The sequence below is a fragment of the Triticum dicoccoides genome, chromosome 7A (genome assembly GCF_002162155.2).
Source record: "Triticum dicoccoides isolate Atlit2015 ecotype Zavitan chromosome 7A, WEW_v2.0, whole genome shotgun sequence".
NCBI lineage: Eukaryota > Viridiplantae > Streptophyta > Magnoliopsida > Poales > Poaceae > Triticum > Triticum dicoccoides.
This window is the reverse complement of record NC_041392.1, coordinates 642,329,272-642,337,858: the sequence shown is the minus strand read 5'-3', so window position 1 is coordinate 642,337,858 and position 8,587 is coordinate 642,329,272.

Below are 8,587 nucleotides of genomic sequence, written 5' to 3'. Positions count from 1 at the left end.
CTACGACAGCACAGGTATGACTATCTTGATTCTGTCATAAATTTGTCATGGATGTACATGCATGACAAAAAACGCGAGCTACTGTGACAAACACGTATCATCACGGAAGTGTATTTTTTTGTAGTGTATGGATCTTGCTGCACTCTTTACAGACTGTCCTGTTTAGGCAATTGCTGTTATGTTTGCATTGTTTGCATATGTTTTCTTCTTTAATGATTCTATTTGAGGATAGGACTATTAAATATGTAGAGGCATTTAGTATGCAATGTTGAATAATAATTTTAGTGATTTGCTACAGTAGAGTATGATAAGGTTATTTGCCATGGTTTATACTAACTTATCTCACGAGTCCTTGATTTTTGTGTGGATGAAGCTTTTGAGATTTAGGGAGACCGTGATATGAGAGGAATTAAGGAGACACAAAAGCTCAAGCTTGGGGATGCCCAAGGCATCCCAAGATAATATTTCAAGAAGTCTCAAGCGTCTAAGCTTGGGGATGCCCCGGTTGGCATCCCACCTTTCTTCTTCAACAACTATCGGTTAGTTTCGGTTGATCCTAAGTTTTTGCTTCTTCACATGATGTTTGCCATTATTAGAATGTCATTTTATTTAGTTTTGCTGGCTGCTTGAATAAAATACCAAGATCTGAAATTATTAAATGTAGAGAGTCTTCACATAGTTGCATGATTATTCGACTACTCATTGATCTTCACTTATATCTTTCGGAGTAGTTTGTCGTTTGCTCTAGTGCTTCACTTATATCTTTTAGAGCACGACGGTGGTTTTATTTTATAGAAATAATTGATCTCTCATGCTTCACTTACATTATTTTGAGAGTATTTAGAACAGCATGGTAATTTGCTTTGGTTATGAAATTAGTCCTAAACATGATGGGCATCCAAGAGGGATATAATAAAAACTTTCATATAGGGTGCATTGAATACTATGAGAAGTTTGATACTTGATGATTGTTTTGAGATATGAAGATGGTAATGTTAGAGTCATGCTAGTTGAGTAGTTGTGAATTTGAGAAATACTTGTGTTGAAGTTTGTGATTCCCGTAGCATGCACGTATGGTGAACCGTTATGTGATGAAGTCGGGGCATGATTTATTTATTGATTGTCTTCATTATGAGTGGCGGTCAGGGACGAGCGATGGTCTTTTCCTACCAATCTATCCCCCTAGGAGCATGAGCGTAGTACTTTGTTTTGATAACTAATAGATTTTTGCAATAAGTATGTGAGTTCTTTATGACTAATGTTGAGTCCATGGATTATACGCACTCTCACCCTTCCACCATTGCTAGCCTCTCTAGTACCGCGCAACTTACGCCGGTACCATAAACCCACCATATACCTTCCTCAAAACAGCCACCATACCTACCTATCATGGCATTTCCATAGCCATTTCGAGATATATTGCCATGCAACTTTCCACCGTTTCGTTTATTATGACACGCTTCATCATTGTCATATTGCTTTGCATGATCATGTAGTTGACATCGTATTTGTGGCAAAGCCACCGTTCATAATTATTTCATACATGTCACTCATGAGTCATTGCACATCCCGGTACACCGCCGGAGGCATTCATATAGAGTCATATCTTGTTCTAAGTATCGAGTTGTAATTGTTGAGTTGTAAGTAAATAAAAGTGTGATGATCATCATTATTAGAGCATTGTCCCAGTGAGGAAAGGATGATGGAGACTATGATTCCCCCATAACTCAGGATGAGACTCCGGACGAAAATAAATAAATAAAAGAGGCCAAAGAAGCCCAAATAAAAATAAAATAAAATAAAAGAGGCCATAAAAAAGTGAAAAGGCCCAAATAAAAAAATAAAAAAATGAGAGAAAAAGAGAGAAGGGACAATGCTACTATCCTTTTACCACACTTGTGCTTCAAAGTGTTGGAAATATGCCCTAGAGGCAATAATAAATTGGTTATTATTATATTTCCTTGTTCATGATAATCATTTATTATCTATGCTAGAATTGTATTGATAGGAAACTCAGATACATGTGTGGATACATAGACAACACCATGTCCCTAGTAAGCCTCTAGTTGACTAGCTCATTGATCAATCGATGGTTACGGTTTCCTGACCATGGACATTGGATGTCATTGATAATGGGATCACATCATTAGAAGAATGATGTGATGGACAAGACCCAATCCTAAGCATAGCACAAGATCATGTAGTTCGCATGCTAAAGCTTTTCTAATGTCAAGTATCATTTCCTTAGACCATGAGATTGTGCAACTCCCGGATACCGTAGGAATACTTTGGGTGTGCCAAACGTCACAATGTAACTGGGTGGCTATAAAGGTGCACTACGGGTATCTCCGAAAGTGTCTGTTGGGTTGGCACAAATCGAGACTGGGATTTGTCACTCCGTGTGACAGAGAGGTATCTCTGGGCCCACTCGGTAGGACATCATCATAATGTGCACAATGTGATCAAGGAGTTGATCACGGGATGATGTGTTACAGAACGAGTAAAGAGACTTGCCGGTAACGAGATTGAACAAGTTATCGGGATACCGACGATCGAATCTCGGGCAAGTATCGTACCGCTAGACAAAGGGAATTGTATACGGGATTGATTAAGTCCTTGAAATCGTGGTTCATCCGATGAGATCATCGTGGAACATGTGGGATCCAACATGGGTATCCAGATCCAGCTGTTGGTTATTGACCGGAGAATGTCTCGGTCATGTCTGCATGGTTCCCGAACCCGTAGGGTCTACACACTTAAGGTTCGATGACGGTAGGGTTATAAGGAATAGATATACGTGGTTACCGAATGTTTTTCGGAGTCCCGGATGAGATTCCGGATGACACGAGGAGTTCCAGAATGGTCCGGAGGTAAAGATTTATATATGGGAAGTCCTGTTTTGGTCACCGGAAAAGTTTCGGGTTTTATTGGTAACGTAGCAGGACCAACGGGAGGGTCCCGAGGGTCCACCAAGTGGGGCCATAAGCCCCGGAGGGCTGCATGGGCCAAGTGTGGGAGGGGACCAGCCCCAGGTGGGCTGGTGCGCCCCCCACAAGGGCCCAAGGCGCCTAAAGGGAAGGAAGGGGCAAACCCTAAGGCAGATGGGCCTTAGGGCCCATACCTGGTGCGCCTCCCTCTCCCCTCCCCTTGGCCGGCCCCTAGATGGGATCTAGGGGCTGCCGCCACCCCTAGGGAGGGAACCCTAGATGGGGACGCAGCCCCTCCCCTTCCCCTATATATACTTGAGGTTTGGGCTGCCCAAGAGACATGAGTTTGTGACCTCTCCCTGGCGCAGCCCTACCTCTCTTTCTCCTCATATCTCGCGGTGCTTGGCGAAGCTCTGCTGGATCACCACGCTCCTCCACCACCACCACGCCTTTGTGCTACTTCCAGATGGAGTCTTCCTCAACCTCTCCCTCTCTCCTTGCTGGATCAAGGCATGGGAGACATCACCGGGCTGTACGTGTGTTGAACGCGGAGGTGCCGTCCGTTCGGCACTAGGATCTCCGGTGATTTGGATCACGATGAGTACGACTCCTTCAACCCCGTTCTCTTGAACGCTTCCGCTTAGCGATCTACAAGGGTATGTAGATGCACTCTCCTTCCCCTCGTTGCTGGTTTCTCCATAGATAGATCTTGGTGACACGTAGGAAAATTTTGAATTTCTGCTACGTTTCCCAACAGTGGCATCATGAGCTAGGTCTATGCGTAGTTTCTATGCACGAGTAGAACAAAAAGTAGTTGTGGGCGTTGATTTTGTGCAATATGCTTACCGTTACTAGTCCAATCTTGATTTGGCGGCATTGTGGGATGAAGCGGCCCGGACCGACCTTACACATACTCTTACATGAGACTGGTTCCACCGACTGACATGCACTAGTTGCATAAGGTGGCTAGCGGGTGTCTGTCTCTCCCACTTTAGTCAGATCGGATTTGATGAAAAGGGTCCTTATGAAGGGTAAATAGCAATTGGCATATCATGTTGTGGTTTTTGCGTAGGTAAGAAACGTTCTTGCTAGAAACCCATAGCAGCCACGTAAAACATGCAAACAACAATTAGAGGACGTCTAACTTGTTTTTGCAGGGTATGCTATGTGATGTGATATGGCCAATAAGAATGTGATGAATGATATGTGATGTATGAGATTGATCATGTTCTTGTAATAGGAATCACGACTTGCATATCGATGAGTATGACAACCGGCAGGAGCCATAGGAGTTGTCTTAATTTATTTATGACCTGTGTGTCAACATAAACGTCATGTAATTGCTTTACTTTATTGCTAACCGTTAGCTGTAGTAGTAGAAGTAATAGTTGGCGAGACAACTTCATGAAGACACGATGATGGAGATCATGATGATGGAGATCATGGTGTCATGCCGGTGATGATGATGATCATGGAGCCCCGAAGATGGAGATCAAAAGGAGCAAAGTGATGATGGCCATATCATGTCACTATTTGATTGCATGTGATGTTTATCATGTTTTTACATCTTATTTGCTTAGAACGATGGTAGTAAATAAGATGACCCCTCATTAAAATTTCAAGAAAGTGTTCCCCCTAACTGTGCACCGTTGCGAAAGTTCGTCGTTTCGAAGCACCACGTGATGATCGGGTGTGATAGATTCTTACGTTCACATACAACGGGTGTAAGCCATATTTACACACGCGAAACACTTAGGTTGACTTGACGAGCCTAGCATGTACAGACATGGCCTCGGAACACAGGAGACCGAAAGGTTGAGCATGAGTCATATGGTAGATACGATCAACATGAAGATGTTCACCGATGATGACTGGTCCGTCTCACGTGATGATCGGACACGGCCTAGTTGACTTGGATCATGTAATCACTTAGATGACTAGAGGGATGTCTATCTGAGTGGGAGTTCATAAGATGAACTTAATTATCCTGAACATAGTCAAAAGGTCTTCACAAATTATGTCATAGCTCGCGCTTCAGTTCTACGTTTTAGATATGTTCCTAGAGAAAATTTAGTTGAAAGTTGATAGTAGCAATTATGCGGACTAGGTCCGTAAACTGAGGATTGTCCTCATTGCTTCATAGAAGGATTATGTCCTTAATGCACCGCTCAGTGTGCTATACCTCGAACGTCGTCTGTGGATGTTGCGAACATCTGACATACACATTTTGGTAACTACGTGATAGTTCAGTTAAATGGTTTAGAGTTGAGGCACCGAAGACGTTTTGAGATGTCGCGAAACATATGAGATGTTTCGAGGGCTGAAATTGGGATTTCAGGCTCGTGCCCACGTCAAGAGGTATAAGACCTCCGACGATTTTCTTAGCCTACAAACTAAGGGAGAAAAGCTCAATTGTTGAGCTTGTGCTCAGATTGTCTGAGTACAACAATCATTTGAATCGAGTGGGAGTTGATCCTCCAGATGAGATAGTGATGTTTCTCCGAAGTCATTACCACCAAGCTGCTAGAGGTTCATGATGAACTATAATATATCAGGGACATATATGATGATCCTTGAGATATTCGCGATGTTTGACACCAGAAAAGTAGAAATCAAGAAGGAGCATCAATTGTTGATGGTTGGTGAAACCACTAGTTTCAAGAAGGGCAAGGGCAAGAAGGGATACTTCATGAAACGGCAAATCAGCTGCTGCTCTAGTGAAGAAACCCAAGGTTGAAACCAAACCCGAGACTAAGTGCTTCTGTAATAAGGGGAACAACCACTGGAGCAGAATTACCCTAGATACTTGGTAGATGAGAAGGCTGGCAAGGTCGATAGAAGTATATTGGATATACATTGTGTTAATGTGTACTTTACTAGTACTCCTAGTAGCACCATGGTATTAGATACCGGTTCGGTTGCTAAATGTTAGTAAACTCGAAATAAAAGGCTGCGGAGTAAACGGAGACTAGCCAAAGGTGAGCTGGCAATATGTGTTGGAAGTTTTTCGAAGCTTGATGTGATCAAGCATCACACGCTCCCTCTACCATCGAGATTGGTGTTTGTGTTGAGCATAGACATGATTGGATTATGTCTATCGCGATACGGTTATTCATTTAAGGAGAATAATGGTTACTCTGTTTATTTGAATAATACCATCCCGATCGTAGTGATACACATTTTCATGCCAAAGGTATAATGATAGTACCACACAAATGTGGCACTGCAATTTGAGTCATATCGGTATAAAAGGCATGAAGAAGCTCCATGTTGATGGATCTTTGGGCTCACTCGTTTTGAAAAGTTTGAGACATGTGAACCATGTCTATTGGTGTATATGCATGAAGAAACTCCATGCAGATGGATCGTTTGGACTCACTTGATTTTGAATCACTTGAGATATGCAAATCTTACCACATGGGCAAGATGACTGAAGAGCCTCATTTTCAGTAAGACACAACAAGATAGCAACTCGTTGGAAGTAACACATTTTGATGTATGCAGTCCAATGAGTGCTGAGGCATGCAGAGAATATCGTTATGTTCTTACTTCACAGTTGATTCGAGTAGATGTTGAGTATGTTTACTTGATGAAACACAAGTCTGAATTATTGAATGGTTCAAGTAATTTCAGAGTGAAGTTTAAGATCATTGTGACAAGAGGATAAAATGTCTATGATATGATCATGGAGATGAGTATCTGAGTTACGAGTTTGGCATACAATTAAGATTTTGTGGAGATTGTTTCACAACCAATACCGCCTGGAACACCATAGTGTGATGGTGTGTCCGAACATCATAATTGCACCCTATTGGATATGGTGCATACCATGATGTCTCTTATCAAATTACGATGATAGTTTATGGGTTAGGCATTAGAGACAACCACATTCACTTTAAATAGGGCACCACGTAATTCCGATGAGATGACACCGTATGAACTATGGTTTAGAGAAACCTAAGCTGTCATTTCTTAAAAGTTTGGGGCGGCGACGCTTATGTGAAAAAGTTTTAGGCTGATAAGCTTGAACCCAAAGCGGATAAATGCATCTTCACAGGACACCCAAAACAGTTGGGTATACCTCCTGTCTCAGATCCGAAAGAAATAAGGGATTGTTTCTAGAATCGGGTCCTTTCTCGAGGAAAAGTTTCTCTCGAAAGAATTGAGTGGGAGGATGGTGGAGACTTGATAAGGTTATTAAACCGTCTCTTCAACTAGTGTGTGGCAGGGCATAGGGAGTTGTTCCTGTGGCACCTACACAAATTGAAGTAGAAGCTTATGATAGTGATCATGAAACTTTAGATCAAGTCACTACCAAACCTCGTGGGATGACAAGGATGCGTACTTCTTCAGAGTGGTACGTAATCCTGTCTTGGAAGTCATGTTGCTAGACAGCAATGAACCTATGAGCTATTGAGAAGCGATGGTGGGCCTGGATTCCAAAATGGCTCGAGGCCATATAATCCGAGAGAGGATCCATATATGAAAACAAAGTGTAGACTTTGGAAGAACTACTTGATGGTCGTAAGGCTGTTAGGTACATATGGATTTTAAAAGGAAGACGGACAATGATGTTAAGTATCACCATTAAGAAAGCTCGACTTGTCGTTAAGATGTTTTCCGACAAGTTCAAGGAGTTGACTACGATGAGACTTTCTCACTCGTAGCGATGCTAAGAGTCTGTTGGAATTATATTAGCGATTACTGCATTATTTATGAAATCTTGCAGATAGGATGTCAAAACATTGTTTCCTCGACGATTTTCTTGAGGAAAGGTTGTATGTGATACAACCGGAAGGTTTTGTCAATCCTGAAAGATGCTAATAAGTATGCAAAGCTCCAGCAATCCTTCTAAGGACTGGAGTAAGCATCTCGGAGTTGGAATGTATGCTTTGATGATGATCAAAGATTTTGGGTTTATACAAAGTTTATGAGAAACTTGTATTTCCATAGAAGTGAGTGGGAGCACTATAGAATTTCTGATGAATATATGTTGTTGACATATTGTTGATCAGAAATGACGTAGAATTTCTGGAAAGCATATAGGGTTATTTGAAAAGTGTTTTTCAATGAAAGCCTGGATTAAGCTACTTGAACATTGAGCATCAAGATCTATAAGGATAGATCAAAACGCTTAATGGTACTTTCAAACGAGCACATACCTTGACATGATCTTGAAGGTGTTCAAGATGGATCAGTCAAAAAAAAGGAGTTCTTGCCTGAGTTGTAAGGTATGAAGTTAAGACTTAAATCTCGACCATGGCAGAGGAAAGAGGAAGGACGAAGGTCGTCCCCTATGCTTTTGTCATAGGCTCTATACGGTATGCCATGCTGAGTACCGCACCTGATGTGTGCCTTGCCACATATCTAGCAAGAGGGTACAAAGGTAATCTAGGAGTAGATCACCAGATAGCGGTCTAAATTATCCTTAGAGGAATAAGGATATATTTCTCGGTTATGGAGGTGATAAAGAGTTCGACGTAAAGAGTTACGTCGATGCAAGCTTAACACGTATCCGGATAGCTCTGAGTAGAGATACCGGATACGTATAATGGAGCAACAATTTAGAATAGCTCCAAGTAGAATAGTTATTTGAAATGGCTCCAAATGTAGCGTAGTAGCTGCATCTTCAACATGACATAGAAATTTGCAAAGTACAT